The sequence below is a fragment of the Canis lupus genome, chromosome X (genome assembly GCF_003254725.2).
Source record: "Canis lupus dingo isolate Sandy chromosome X, ASM325472v2, whole genome shotgun sequence".
Taxonomy (NCBI): domain Eukaryota; kingdom Metazoa; phylum Chordata; class Mammalia; order Carnivora; family Canidae; genus Canis; species Canis lupus.
Genome location: NC_064281.1, coordinates 105,491,214 through 105,507,947, shown reverse-complemented (window position 1 = coordinate 105,507,947; position 16,734 = coordinate 105,491,214). Strand labels below are relative to the sequence as shown.

General features: G+C 40.1%; 1 pseudogene; it reads left to right on the top strand.

Moving 5' to 3' along the window:
• Positions 1 to 2,207: 2,207 nt before the first annotated feature.
• Positions 2,208 to 3,143, top strand: LOC112649143 (sulfotransferase 6B1-like; annotated as a pseudogene).
• The last annotated feature ends 13,591 nt before the right edge of the window (positions 3,144 to 16,734 follow it).

Genomic DNA, 16,734 nt, shown 5'->3' with positions numbered 1-16,734 from the left:
TTATGATCTCTGCCTAGTTTTTCTTTCTACTATTACAATTGAGATATTGAAGTCTTCAACTATTATTGTTGAATTGTCTAATTCTCCTTTCACTCGTGTCAGTTTTTGCTTAATGTATTTGGGGCTCTGCTGTAGTTGCATGTATGTTAATACTTGGTATATGTTCTTGGTGTACTGACCTTTTTTAAATCAATATATAATGTCCTTCTTACTGTCTAGTAATTATTTTTGTCTTGGTGTCTGCTTTGTCTGATTTTAGTGGAGTCACTCCAGCTTTCTTATGGTTGCTAATTGCATGATATATATTTTTCCATCTTTTGACTTTTAACCTATTTGTATCTTTGAATCTAAAGTATGACTCTTGGGATTCCTGGGTGGCGCAGCAGTTTAGCGCCTGCCTTTGGCCCAGGGCATGATCCTGGAGACCCGGGATCAAATCCCACGTCGGGCTTCCGGTGCATGGAGCCTGCTTCTCCCTCTGCCTGTGTCTCTGCCCCCCTCTCTCTCTCTCTGTGTGACTATCATTAAAAAAAAAAAAGTATGACTCTTCTCATAGACAACATATAGTTGGATCTTGTTTTCTCTTGTCCAGTCTTGTATTCTCTGCCTCTTGATTGGATTGGTTAATCCATTCACTTTATTTTTTTAAGTAAGCCCCAATGTGGGGCTCAGACTTGTGACCCTGAGATCAAGAGTCATCTGCTGTACCAATTGAGCCACCCAGATAGCCCCTAATCTATTCACTTTAATTTTATTATTGGTATAGTTGGATTTACATTGCTATCTCTCTTTTTTTTGTTTTCTTTTTTCAAGATTTTATTTATTTATTCATGAGACACACAGAGAGAGCAACATAAAGAAGTATTCCTACCTATATTGCTATATTCCCTCTTCCCCATTTTGTGCTATTATTGTTATACATGTTACATTTTTGTATGTTGCAAACCCAAATATACAATGTTATAGCTATTACTGCAAATGATTTTACATCTAGAAGATAAGCTGATGAAAGAAGACGCCAAGTATATATTTAGAGTTTATTGTGTTTGCTTTTTTATTTGCCATTTATAGTTGTCTTCATTTTTTCCTGTGGATTTGAGTAACCATTTGGTACCATTTCTTTAAACCAATACAACTTGCTTTCCCCGCCCCCCACCTCTTTTGTGCTCTTGTTGGCAAATATGTTACATTTTTAGAGGTTATAGGCACAATGATACAATTATACACACATTGCTTCAAATACTTACTTTTTAAATTAAGAGGAGAAAGGAGATAAAATATAGATTTGTACAGGCTTTTATAGTTACATAATTACCTTTACTGGTGCTCTTTGCTTGTTCATGTAGATTCCAGTTACCATCTGGGGCCACTTGCTTTCACCCCAAAGAATTCTCTTTAATATTTATGGTAAAGTGGGCAGCCCCAGTGGCTCAGCGGTTTAGTGCCGCCTTCAGCCCAGGGCGTGATCCTGGAGACCCAGGATCTAGTCCCACATTGGGCTCCCTGCATGGAGCCTGCTTCTCCCTCTGCCTGTGTCTCTGCCTCTCTCTCTCTCTCTCTCTGTCTCTCATAAATAAATAAATAAAATCTTTTAAAAAAATATTTCTGGGAAAGTAAATAAATAAATAAATATTTTTTTCTTTCTTCTTCTTTTTTTTTTTTTCTGGTAAAGTGAGCTTATTAGGGGCACCTGGCTGGCTCGATCAGTAGAGCATATGATTCTTGATCTCGGGGTCATGAATTTCAGCCCCAGGTAGAGTGTAGAGATTACTAAAAAAAAAAAAAAAGAAAGAAAGAAACTTAAAAAAAATCATTAAAATAAAAAGGATCGCCTGGCTGGCTCACTTGGTGGAGTATGTGACTCCTGATCTTGGTGTTGTGAGTTTAAGCCCCACATTGTGTGTAGAAATTACTTAAAAATAAAATCTTAAAAAAATTTTTAAAAATCTTTAAAAATTTTTATGAATTTATAAATAAAGTGGGCCTGCTAGACTAAATCTTGGGTCATGTTAAAACAGATGAAAATTTTTCTGACCAAATGGAAGTAAGCTAGAAATTAATTCCAGATAGATAATGTCAACAGTGCAAACTTCCAAGGTCTTAGAAATTCAGCAACAGATTTCTGTTTAATCCATGGGTCAAGCAGAAACCCAATGGTAAATTAGGAAATATTTTGGACAGAACAGGTTCATCAGTGGGCAGCCAGCATGGCCAATAAGTCCAAATTTATTGACTATATTGATGAAGCTTTGGAAAAATCAAAAGAAACTGCACTTTCTCGCTTGTTTTTCATTTATCATGGGATTCCATACCCAATCACCATGTGCACCTCAGAAACTTTCAATGCCTTGGACACCTTTGAAGCCAGAAGTGATGACATAGTACTTGCATCTTATCCAAAGTGTTCAAATTGGATTCTCCACATCATTAGTGAATTAATATTTGCTGAATATAAAAAAAGTATGAATATCCAGAATTCCCAATTCTTGAATGTGAGGACCCAGAAAAATACCAGAGAATGAAACAGTTCCCATCGCCAAGGATTTTGACAACTCAACTCCATTATGACAAATTACCTGGGTCCATCTTCAAGAATAAAGCTAAGATATTGGTGATATTTCAAAACCCTAAAGATACATTTAGGGTAAAAATACATTTTTTCATTTTCACAGTGATATCCCTGATATTCCAAGCTGTGGCTCTTGGGGTGAATTCAGACAGTTCATGAAAGGACAAGTTTCTTGGGGAAGCTACATTGATTCCACCATTAATTGGAACATCTTGATGATGAAAATATTAAGTTCCTATTATATGAAGACCTGAAAAAGAACCTGGCTGCTGGAATACAACAAATTGCTGAGTTCTTTGGATTCTCTTTAACTGGGGAGCAGATTCAAACCATCACAGCCCAGACTACCTTCCAAGCAATGCGAGCAAAGTCCCAGGGAACGCATGGTTTATTATTGGTGCTGTTGGCCCTTTTTTATTCCACAAAGGTGAAGTTGGCGATTGGAAAATTTTGGTCAGTGAAACTCAGAACCAGAAAATGGATGCAAAATTCAAAGAGTGCTTAATAGGCATTTCCCTAGGAGCAAACCTGAAGTACGAATCCTATTGCCAAGCTTGATTCTGGCCATTCAGTAGGCGTGGGTATTTCATTTTTCTGAATAATTATTAAGTATAAATAACAAAATATGTTGATGAAATAATAATGATAATTCAGTAACATTTATATATAAATAATGTGAATTTAATAATAATGACATTTAAAAAAGAAAATATTTGGAATGAGTTGAAATGATAATACAATATGTCAAAAATCTGTGGAATGTAGCTAACATGGTGCTAAAAGAAAAATGCCTGTTCAAGTATTTTACCCACTTTTCTAGAATTTTCTGCCTTTTTCTTAATTGTAGGAATTTCTTATATATATATATTTAAAAGATTTATTTATTTATTCATGACAGACACAGAGAGGGAGAGAGAGAGAGAGAGAGGGAGTCAGAGACACTTCAGAGAGAGAAGCAGGCTCCATGCAGGGAGCCCGACGTGGGATTCGATCCTGGGTCTCCAGGATCACACCCTGGGCTGAAGGCGGTGCTAAACCGCTGGGCAATCAGGGCTGCCCCGAATTTCTTATATATTTTGGATAAAAGTAATCCCTTTGTCAGTTATAGAATATATAACTATTGTTTCCTTCTCTGTGCCTTGCTTTTTAGTGTTTTAATACTGTCTCTCCACAAACAGAATTTCTTAAATGTAATGTAGTCCAGTTAATCAATTTTTTCTTTTATGGTTTATGGTTTGTGCGTTTTGGTCTTTTTAAAGAAATCATTGCTTTTGTAAAAGTCATAAACATATTCTCCTTTGCTTTCTTGTGGGTCTTTTGTTGATCTATCATTCTTATTTAGATCCACAATACATCTTGGCTATTTTTTTTAAGATTTTTATTTATTTGACACAGAGAGAGTACAAGCAGGGAGAACAAGAGAGGGAGAAGCAGGCTCCCCACTGAGCAGGGAGCCTGATGTGGGGCTTGATCCCAGGGCCCTGAGATCAGGACCTGAGCCAAAGGCAGATGCTTAACTGACTGAGCCACCCAGGTGCCCCTATTTTGGATATTTTTGAACATTTGCATCTCTATATAAATATTATAATCAGTGTGTCAATTTCCTAATGGAAAAATACAACCTATTGGGATCTTGATTGCTATTGCATTGAGTTTACACATCAATTTGGAGAGCATTGATATCTTTATCATATTGAGTCTAGTAATCCATAATGATGGTATATTTTTCTATTTTTATGTCCTTTTTTTTGTAGTTTTATGTAGTTTCCAGTATAAAGCTCTTGGGCATCTTTATTTGGATTTATTCCTAATCAATTGATGTTATTTGAAACTATTATAAATGTCACCTTAAAAAATTGATTTCCTATTTATTTGATGCTGGTTTATAGAAGTACACTTGATTTTTTTACATATGCCTATCCAGCAGCTTGCTAAATTTGCTTATTAATTCTAACAGATGTTCTGTAAGTTCTTTTGGAATTTTTTTTTTTTTGCAAAACCATGTTGTAAATAATGATGGTTTTATTCCTTCCTTTCCTGCCATATTGCTTTTTCCTGTGTTATTGCACTGGATTCCAAGTTTGATATTGAATAGAAATGATGATAACAGAATTTTTTTTCTCTCATTCCTGATCTCAGGGGGAAATTTTTCTTTTCTTTTTTTTTAAATATTTTATTTATTTATTCATGAGAAACACAGAGAGAGAGGCAGAGACATAGGCAGAGAGAGAAGCAGACTCCTCACAGGGAGCCTGATGTGGGGACTCGATCCCAGGACCCCGGGATCATGACCTGAACCAAAGGCAGGTGCTCAACAACTGAGCTACCCAGGTTCCCCAATATTTAATTTTTTATAGATGTCCTTCATAAGATTAAGAAAGTTCCTTCATATTATTAATTTGCCACAAACATTTTTCCTAATTATGAATGAATATTATATATATGCCTTTTTTTCAGACAAATGGGGAGAACATTTATTTCCAACCCACTCCCTGGACCTCTGTCAGAGGCACTGTAGGTAGAAGGCAGAGCAAGCCCTTCTCAAGCATTCCAGAACCCAGCGGAGACCTCACACCTGTCACTCTTCATGGCACACCAGAGAGAATGGCTAGCAGGACAGGCAGACCCATTTCTGTGGATTCAAGTCATGGGGGAACAGTTGAACAGTTACAGAGCTTGTCAGAGAAGACACAGACACCCTAGACTGTCATATCTGGAGAATGGCTTGCTTGGGAGGTCTTCAAGCCTTTCTTTAGGGTCAGAGACCACAGCTGGAGCTAGGGGTAGGGCCCAGATCAGTGAGTGCCCCTGGGGGTGGTAGCCTCGCTCGCTACCTACACTGCAGGCACATGGGGGTGCCCCATCAAGGGATCTAGGCCAGTGTCCACTGAGACTGGCACCTAGCTGTCCTCAGTCTGCAGGAAGCATAGCTTGGTAAGCTGGTGCAGGTCTGCACCTGCCACTTGACAATCTCAGCGCAGCTGACAGCCTTCCCCCAGCCCGGGCAGAATCTGAGGACAGCAGGTGCCATGTGCAGCCCCACCGCACGCCAGAACCCGAGAGCAACACGGCCCCGGCAGGCCGCGAATTTGGCTGCCATCTTGGACCTGCATCTCCAGGACATCAGGAGCTACCTGGGGCATTGGAGAAGGTGCTGGGGACTCCACAGAGCCGGCTCCGACCGTGCTCCATTCTGCTTGCTGCCGTGTTTGAATCCCTCTGCCCACGGCAGAGATGTGTCAGATGAATGCTGGGCAGTGTGCCCCAGGCCATCCCTCAACCCTGGCTCTTCACAACCTTGCCCTGCTCCTCATCCCAGACTTCCCAGGAACAGGACCATTTCCCCTCGCTTCCAGCTTCTCAGGACAGGTGCCATGGTTGCCTCACTGTGGGAAGGGGTGGTGAGGCATAAACCCCCATTTTTTTCTGGACAGAGCCATAACCCTCCCCAACCCTGTAGTCCCTGAGACAGGACCAAATCCCTCAAACACAGGGCTCTTTGGGATAGAGCCAAGCAACCTCATCCCAGGATCCATAGGACTGGGATCAAGTTTCCCTCCTCTTGGGCACCCTGGGACAATACCTGTACCCTTGGCCCAGACTTCAAAGATTGAGACTGAGAGCTCCTCATCCCAAACTCTCCAAGGCAGGGACCAGGCCACCTCACCTCAGAGCCTCCTATGCTCCAAGCTCCTTGAGACAGAGCCAAGAGTTCTCAACCAAATGCTCCTCAAAGACAGAACTGACCCTTTCCTGCACTCCAGGATCCGTAAGACAGGGCCGGGTAGCCCTCACCCTGAGATTCCCTGTGTCCATCGCCCCCACCCAGGTCACTCAGAAACTCAAGAGTAGAGACTTGTCACAGAGGGCTGCTTGGGCTCTTGGTGTTGAGTATACTGCCCAGTTAGCCTTGGTGGTTCTCCATCGCCAGTCGGCTTCCGAAGTCCAGCTGGTCATAGGCATCTCCTGCCCCCTGCTGGTTCAGGCTCTCATCACCACAGCCATGCACACCTCAAGCTTGATCTGGAGCCAGGATGGTGCATCTGAATGTTATACAAGTGTTAGATTTTTATTTATTTTTTAAAATTATTTATTTATTTATTTATTTATTTATTTATTTATTTATTTATGAGAGAGAGAGAACAAGCAGGGGGAGCAGCAGGCAGAGGGAGAGGGAGAAGCAGGCTCCCCTATGAGCAGGGCATCCCATACGAGGCTCAAGCCCAGGACGTTAGGATCATGCGGAAGGCAGATGCTTAACCAGCTGAGCCACCCAGGCGCCCTTGAATGTTACATTTTTAAAGATTTTTTCTGCATCTATCAAGATGATGATGATAAGACTTTTTTCTCTATTTATATGGCAACTATATTTATTGATTTTAGAATATTAGCCTTTACATTCCTAGAAAAAAAGTAATTTGTTTCTGACATACTATTCTTTGTATATAGTTCTTGATTCATTTGCTAATACTATATTTAGGAATTTCACATTTGTGCTCACAAGAAAGGGTTTCCGGCAATTTTCCTTTCTTATAATCCTTATTAGGTTTTGGTAACAAGATTCTTTTGGCCTCAAAAAAGGAATTTAGAGATGTTTCGATATTTTCCTATTCTCTGAAAGTGTTTGTGAAGATGAGTTCTTTTCTTTTTTTTTTTTTTTTCCTAAGATTCAGCCATCTGGGTCTTGGAGTTGTCTTTGGGAAGATGCTTCATAAGGTGCTTCAATTACTATAATAGATCACAGATTCTTTGAACTATGTTCTGTTTATTCTTTTTAAAAATTTTTTTGTTTATTCATGAGAGACACAGAGAGAGGCAGAGACATAAGCAGAGGGAGAAGCAGGCTCCCTGCTAGGAGCCTGATGTGGGACTTGATCCCGGAACCTCAGGATCACGACCCGAGCCAAAGACAGATGCTCAACCACTGAGCCATGCAGGCGTCTCTGTTCTGTTTATTCTTGTGTCACATCAGTAAGTTGTGTTTCTTTAGCAATTTATCGTTTCACACAAGTTGTGAGGTTTCTGGGCTTAAAGTGTTATTCCTTGTATTCTGATATTATTTTTTGTTATCGTTGCTTACCTTCTAGGCAGTTGAGAATTTCAGGGTCATCGCTGTGTTATGGATGTCCACCTTACTTTCACTGTAGTGAGAGAACACTTGGAATGCTTTGAATAATTTGAAATTTGTTGAGGCTTCCTTTATTAGTATATGGTCAATTTTGGTGTTACATTTGCATTTGAAAAGAATACGTATTCTGTTATTGGGTAGAGAGTTTTATGTAACGTAATATAGACACATATGTATATATACAAAATATATATATCGACATAATCTACCTATCGGATACCTAGATATATAGAATTTACTCATTGTGTAATTTAGATCTTCTGTCTTACTGATCTTTTGTCTCCTTATTCTATCAGCTCTTGAAAGACGTGTGTTCAAACTTCTTACCATGGTTGTGGATTTGTCCCTTTTAGTTTTATCAATTTTTGATTTATATTGGTTGTGGATGCATATAGCTATACAATTTGTTATATTTTTCCTAGCCAATTGATTCCTTTATTATTATGAAATATTCTTCTCTACCTCTAGTCAAGCTTTGTTTGGTATTAGTACAGCTATGTCAGCTTTCTTGTGCTTAGTGTTTGCAAGATACATTTTTTAACCATTCTTTTACTTTTTTTGGTAAAATTTTAAGTAATCACCACACCCAATGTGGGGCTTGAACCCAAGATCAAGAGTTGCTCCACCAACTGAGACAGCCAAGCACCCTCACCATTCTTTTGCTTTCAACTAATTTTTTTAAAAGTTTTATTTATTTATTTGAGGAAAGAGAGAAAGAGTAGAGGGAGAGGGAGAGAATCCTCAAGCAGACTCCATGCTGAGTGCTGGGGCTCGATCCCAGGACTCAGAGATCATGACCTGAGCCAAAACCAAGTCAGCCACTTAACCAATTGGGCCATCCAGGTGCCCCTACTTTCAACTTATATTTAAGGTATGTCCTTGATGGGACGCCTGGATGGCTCAGTGGTTGAGTGTCTGCCTTCAGCTCAGGTCATGATCCCAGGGTGCTGGGATTGAGTCCCACATCAGGCTCCCCACAGGGAACCTGCTTTTCCCTCTACCTATGTCTCTACCTCTTTCTCTGTGTCTCTCATGAATAAATAAATAATATATTTTAAAAAAGATATGTCCTTGATAAGCTGTATGTAGTTGGGTTTTGTTTTTATCCAGTAGGACAACTGTGATCTTCTGACTGGTATATTTAGTCCATTCACTTTTTAAAAACAGCTTTATTTTTTTAAGAGATTTTATTTATTTATTCATGAGAGACACAGAAAGAGAGGCAGAGACACAGGCAGAGGGAGAAGCAGGCTCCATGCAGGGAGCCCGATGTGGGACTCGATCCCAGGTCTCCAGGACCACATCCTGGGCTGAAGGTGGCACCAAACCGCTGAGCCACCCGGGCTGCCCTAAAAACAGCTTTATTAAGTTGTAATTCATAGACCACATGAGTCACCCATTTAAAGTATAACAATTCCGTGGCTTTTATTTCCATAGTCACAGAATTGTGCAGTCATCACCACAATTAATTTTAGAACATTTTCATCACCAGCCCATTCACTTTTAATGAAATTAGAAATATATTTGGGGTTTTAATGGCCAATGGTTTTTTTTCCTATTTGATTTACTTCTTTTACGTTCCTTTCTAGAAGTTTGTTTTTTTTAAAATAATATATATGTATATATATATGTATATATATATATAAATGCACACACACAAAGTATATATATATATATATATTCTTTTTAAAAAATATTTTATTTTGGGGATCCCTGGGTGGCTCAGTGGTTTAGCCCCTGCCTTCGGCCCAGGACGTGGTCCTGGAGTCCCGGGATTGGGTCCCACATCAGGCTGCCTGCATGGAGCCTGCTTCTCCCTCTGCCTGTGTCTCTGCCTCTCTCTCTCATTCTCTCTGTGTGTCTCTCATGAATAAATAAAATCTTTTTTAAAAAAATAAAAGATTTTATTTTTAAGTAATCTCTACACCCTATGTGGGGCTTGAATTTACATCCCTGAGATCGAGAGTCATATACTTTACCTACTGAGCCAGCCAGGTGCCCCTAATTCTTTCTCTATGTATTTTAAATGCTACTAAGTATTATTACTATTGTTTTCTACATTCAAATCAATCTGGTTTTTTTTAATAATTTTATTTTTTATTGGTGTTCAATTTACCAACATACAGAATAACATCCAGTGCTCATCCTGTCAAGTGCCCCCCCCAGTGCCCGTCACCCATTCACCCCCACCCCCCGCCCTTCTCCCCTTCCACCACCCCTAGTTCGTTTCCCAGAGTTAGGAGTCTTTATGTTCTGTCTCCCTTTCTGATATTTCCCACATATTTCTTCTCCCTTCCCTTCTATTCCCTTTCACTATTATTTATATTCCCCAAATGAATGAGAATACAATGTCCTTCTCCGATTGACTTACTTCACTCAGCATAATACCCTCCAGTTCCATCCACGTCGAAGCAAATGGTGGGTATTTGTCATTTCTAATGGCTGAGTAATATTCCATTGTATACATAAACCACATCTTCTTTATCCATTCATCTTTCGATGGACACCGAGGCTCCTTCCACAGTTTGGCTATTGTGGACATTGCTGCTAGAAACGTCGGGGTGCAGGTGTCCTGGCATTTCATTGCATCTGTATCCTTGGGGTAAATCCCGAACAGTGCAATTGCTGGGTTGTAGGGCAGGTCTATTTTTAACTCTTTGAGGAACCTCCACACAGTTTTCCAGAGTGGCTGCATCAGTTCACATTCCCACCAACAGTGTAAGAGGGTTCCCTTTTCTCCACAGCCTCTACAACATTTGTGGTTTCCTGCCTTGTTAATTTTCCCCATTCTCACTGGTGTGAGGTGGTATCTCATTGTGGTTTTGATTTGTATTTCCCTGATGGCAAGTGATGCAGGGCATTTTCTCATGTTCATGTTGGCCACGTCTATGTCTTCCTCAAATCAATCTGTTTTTACCTATATATTTAGTTGTCCTTTGCTCTTCACTCTTTCCTGCCTTTTTAAAGTATCTATCTGGGATTATTTCCCTTTTGCCTAAAGAATTCCCTTTAGTGCAGGCTTGCTGACTATAAATTCGCTCAGATTTGGTTTGCCTGACATACCTATGGCACCTTCCTTTCTTAAGGATATTTTCATTGGTTATGGAGTTCTACTTTTACAGTCGTTTTCTTTCACACTATAATAATGCCATTCCATTGTGTACTAGCTTCTATTGTTTCCACTGAGAAGTCAGGAATTTTTTTAATGCAATGCTTTATTTGCAAAATGTATAATTAAAATGACATGGTGTTTACACTTTTTCGTGCACCACTACTTTGGAACTGACACTTTTCCTTCAAAATGTGTAATTACATAGAAATACACTCAACATTTAAAATTTCTATTTTTTAAAAGTAAAATGCAGCACATTGTTTTGGCATATTGTAGCAATCTCTTTCACTTATAAAAATTTGAATTTACAAACTCATTTTTTCAAGTTCTTCAAAATGAAACTCTTCAAGTATATATCTCTAAATGTACTACTTTGTGTGTGTGCTATTCATTTTTCACTTAGGTGTCTTCTTTTTTTAAGATTTTATTTATTTATTCATGAGACAGAGAGAGAGAGAGAGAGAGAGAGAGAAAGGCAGAGACACAAGCAGAGGGAGAAGCAGGCTCCATGCAGGGAGACTGATGTGGGACTTGATCCCTGGTCTCCAGGATCAGGCCCTGGGCTGAAGGTGGCGCTAAACTGCTGAGCCACCCGGGCTGCCCCTAGGTGTCTGCTTCTGACCTCAGACTTCATTCTCAACTTTCCACATTACAACTCATCCAGTCACTCAGGACTCAACTTTGAAATCCTCTGGATTCTTTCCCTTCATCTATTTTTATTTTTTAGTTAATTAGTTTATTTGAGAGAGAGAGAGAGACAGCAAGTGTGGGGAGGGTTGGAAGGAGAGGGAGAAAGAAAGTTTAGCAGACTCCTCACTGAGCTGGGAGCCCAATGTGGGGCTCAATCTCACAATCCTGAGATAATGACTTGAGAAAAAAACCAAGAGTTGGATGCTTAACTGACTATACCACCCAGGGGTGCCTTTATTTTTATTTATTTATTATTTATTTTTTAAAAAGATTTTATTTATTTGAGAGATAATGAGTGAGAGAGAGAGAGAGAGCACAAGTGGAAGGAGGGAGAGGGAGAAGCCAACTCCCCATTGAGCTGAGAGCCCTACACCGGACTCCATCCCAGAACCCTGGGATCATGATCTGAGCTGAAGCAGACACTTAAATGACTGAGCCACCCAGGTACCCTTATTTTTATTTTTATTTATTTTTTTAAAGATTTTACTTATTTATTCATGAGAGACATAGGCAGACGGAGAAGCAAGCTCCTTGCGGGGAGCCTGACATGGGACTCGATCCCAGGACTCCGGGATCATGACCTGAGCCAAAGACAGATGCGCAACCACTGAGCCACCCAGGTGCCCCTATTTTTATTTTTTTAAGATTTATTTAAAAAATCTCTACACCCAGAATGGAGCTTGAACTGATAATGCTGAGATCAAGAGTCCCATGCTCCTCCAACTGAGCCAGCCAGGTGACCCCATCTACTTTTTTTATATTATATCAAAGAATAAAGGAAGCAGGCAACAGAATTGGATCAGAAGAGATGCTTATATTTCAAATATTTGTCTTGGAATATATAGACTAGGACTACATAATAAGGCAAACTTGAGGTAAGATGTGAATGTAAGTTCATATTTCTAATAATCTTCTTGATAATTAGAAAGACCTTTGCCTGACTTTTTCTTGTATCTGATTAGAGTGTCTCATTCTTCACCATGAAATAGAGATGAAGAGGTGCTTATCCTGGGAGAATGAGAAACATCTGCTCTGCCATTTTCTTTCTTTGTGCTGGTATTATTAGCATTCACTTCAACTCATGGATTTTTTACAAAGATCTTCTAAAGCCATTATCCATTATATTGGAGTTGGTTTAGCTGAAATTAGATACTATTTTGCATTGTACATTTACGTACATTTACAATCTTAAAAGCCAGGGAATGTGGGAGAACACCCCTGGCAAGCCTTATGCTTTGTGGAATGCTGTTTCTTATCCAGAAATCCTCCAGGCCTTGTATGTGACCATCTGATATATGGATCCAGGGAAGGTGCTGATTTCAATTTGCATATTAAACATTAGTGAAGTTGATTTTTAAAAATTTCTTTGTCGGGCACCTGGGTGGCTCAGTTGGTTAAGCATCTGCCTTCAGCTCAGGTCATGATCCTAGCTCAGGTCCTGGGATTGAGCCCTGCATCTGGCTCCCTGCTCAAGGGGGGAGTCTGCTTCTCCCTCTGCCCCTCCCCCTGCTCATGCTCTCTCTCTCTCTCTCTCTCTCAAATAAATAAACTAAATCTTTAAAAAATAAAATAAAAATTTCCTTGGTTTAAAAAAACTATAGATAGAAGTTCTAATCTTTTCTTACGGCACCCAATGGAGCCTCTGGCATATCTCCCCTGGGGTATATATGCCCCATTTGGGGGATCAGTACCATCCACTGTGCTGGATGGATGACCCATAAATAGGGTAGAAGAAACTCACCACAGTAGCCTCCTTCCTATCACAACTCTAAAGTTCTCAGTGCAGAGAAGAGGGCAGAGAGATCAAGAGATAAGGCTACCTCCTACTCTGTGCTCTAGATCCAAGTTGGGCACTCTTCTCCGCCCTGAGATAAGAGACCTTTTAATGAAATCAGAGCCTGAAGCTTAGAAATCAGCCACATGATTGGGTCTTAATTACTAATATGAAACTGTGTTAGTTGTTGCAGGGAACTGGAAACTTGGGGATTGGACTGAGCACCTATGTCACTGAGACAGGTGAAAAGTGGCAAAGTGAAGTTGATTGGAATAGAATGGTAATCACATTTTAAAAAAATTAAATAGGGCAGCGGGGAGGGGGGGCGGGGGGACTCAGCGGTTTAGCGCCGCCTTCGGCCCAGGTCGTGGTCCTGGAGACCCGGAATCAAGTATCACGTCGGGCTCCCTGCATGGAGCCTGCTTCTCTCTCTCTCTCTCTCTCTCTCTCTCTCTGTGTCTCATGAATAAATAAATGAAATTTTAAAAAATGCTTTAAAAAATCAAATCATAGGGAAACATCATATTTCAAGACTTCAGAGGCATCCAGTTGTGCGTAAGGACACACGGCAGAGTGAAGAAACCGCAGAGAAAACTAGGCCTGGCGATGGGGGTGGGGGCATGGGAGGGGTGGGAGGCAAGGAAGCAGTATCACTGTGCCGCGTAAAGTAACTTCATTGAACAGGCTTGCTAAGAGCCACGGTGACCTTGTAGAGGTCAGTGCTGAGGGTTATCTACACCCAGCACACAACTTCAAAGTCAGAGGCATATTGGTTTGGATCTGGGCTCTGCCATTTCCACATTAAGTACATTCCTTAAGGGCCCTTGGGTGGCTCAGTTGGTTAAGCATCTTACTGATGATTTCAGCTGGGGTCATGATCTCAGGATTGTGGGAACCAAGCCCCACCTCCAGCTCCCCACTCAACAGGGTGTCTGCTTCTCTCTCCCTTTCCTGCTGCCCCAACCCCGTGTGTTCTCTCTCTGTCTCAAATAAATAAGTCTTTTTAAAAAGTATGTTGCTTATCCTCCTTAAACCTAATTTCCCCAACTGTAAAATGGGCACCACGGTAAGTACAGGTTTTATAGGGTTGCTATTAAGGGTGAATGAAGGTAAACTGGCACATAGTAAATGCTCCAATAAGTGGTAGGTAAAGTCCTCATCACTATTACATCATCCAATTTATCATCAGATGGTTGCAGTTGCTTCTCCTTCTGCTAAAAGTGAAACATTTGGTAAACTATTTGCTCTGTTGAAACTATTCTATCTGAAAAGAAGATAGGAGGCCGCTTTTCACAGAACTTCTATATCATAATGGTTACTGGGCTAAAAGCGTTGTTCATGGAATTGCCCACCAGCCCCACAAAATGGATACTGTCTGCATTTTGCAGATGAGAAACATCACTGAGGTTTAAAGACATTAACAAACTAGTCCAAGGTCACACAGCTTTTTAGAGGCAGGACGCTGCTATTTCCACTAGACCACACTGCCTCCCACCGAGTATGGATCTCATTCTGGAGAACCTGCTGATAATACTGAAGTGCCAATAACACTGAAAAAAAGGCGATTGGGGTGACAGTAACTTGGAGTTATAACAAAAGGAACCAAAGGCATACTCATAAGTGTATCCTTGATTTTAGGGAAGTAGATTTCAAAATGTTTGGGGAAGTCATTTCTTTTTTTTTTTTTTTTTTTTTTTTTTGGGGAAGTCATTTCTAAGGCTTATCTTGCTTTCTTTGAAGGTGATTTGTCTTTTTCCCTCTGGTTGCTTTTAACACTTTGCCTTTAATCTTCAGGCAATTTTACTATGACATGTCTGTATGTGGGTGTTTTGTGTGTGTGTGTGTGTGTGTGTATGAGTAGCCTCTAGATAGAATTTCTTCGATCTCTTTGTTAACATCTTCACTAGGTTTTGGAAAAAGCTCATCTCATCCATAGTCTCTTCAAATATTACTTCTGCCCCATTTGTTCTCTCTCCTCTCTTTCTGGGACTTAAATTACATATATATTAGACATTTTCAATGTGTCCCACATGTCTGTGTTCTTTTCTTTATTTTTTATTCTTTTTTTTTTTCTTCTCTGTACTACAGTTTAGGTGCATGTATTTATCACTTCATGGATTTTGTCTTCTTTCGGGTCTATTTGGTTGTTAAATGCTTGTATTTAGTTCTTTACTTCAGATATTAGTTTTCAGTTCTAGAATTTCCATCTGATTCTTTTTTTCTGACTTTATTGATATAATTGACATATTGTGTAGGTTTAAGTATGCCATGTGATTAATTTGATACAGGTATATATTACAACATGTTTACCATAACAAGGTTACTTAACACATCTACTACCTCACATAATTACCATTTTGTTATTGTTGTAGTTATGGTGAGAACATTCAAGATTTACTCTTATACCAACTCTCAAGGCTCAATACAATATGGTTAACTATCATCATCATGCTATACATTACATCCCCGGAAGTTATTTATCTTATAACTGAAAGTTTGTACTTTTTCACCAATGTATCCCCATTTCCCCATACCACCCCCTCAGCCCCTGGTAACCATCAGTCTACTCTCTGTTTAAATGGCTTTGATGTTTTTAGAGTCCACATAGAAGTGAGATGTATTAGTATTTGTCTTTCTCTGTATGACTTCTTTTTTTTTTTAAGATTTTATTTATTTATTCATGACAGTACAGAGAGAGAGAGAGAGGCGGAGACACAGGCAGAGGGAGAAGCAGGCTCCATACAGGGAGCCTGGTGTGGGACTCGATCCCGGGACTCCAGGATCGCGCCCTGGCCGAAGGCAGGCGCTAAACAGCTGAGCCAAGGATCCCCTGTATGACTTCTTTTACTTAGCATAATACCCTTAAAATCCAGCCCTGTTGTTGCAAATGGCAGGATTTCCTTTTTTTCCCCCGACCCTATTTCCTTATTTTTAAAAGAGATTTATTTATTTATTTATTTGAGAGAAAGAGAGAGGAGGAAAATGTGTGAGTGAGGGGAGGGGCAGGGGAGAAGGAGAAGCAGACTCCCTGCTGAATGCAGAGCCAGAGGTGGGCTGGATCCCAGGACCTTGAGATCATGACCTGAGCCAAAACCAATAGTCAGATGTTCATTCAACTGAGCCACCCAGGCACCGCGATTTCCTTCCTTTTTTAATGGCTGAGTAATACTCCATTGTGTGTGTGAATGTGTGTATGCATATATTTCTTCATTCATTCAACCAGCAATGAACACCTAGGTTGTTTCCATGTCTTGGCCATTGTAAATAATGCTGCAGTGAACAGGGGAGTGCAGACGACAGCTCTTGGAGATAGTGATTTTGTGTCCTTCAGATACCTACACCAAAGCAGAACTTTTGGCTCATATGATAGTTTTGTTTTTACATTTTTTGAGAAACTGCCGTAGTATTTTCCATAATGGCATGTACATGGTCATGGAAGTCTGTGTTGGCAGAAGGGCTGG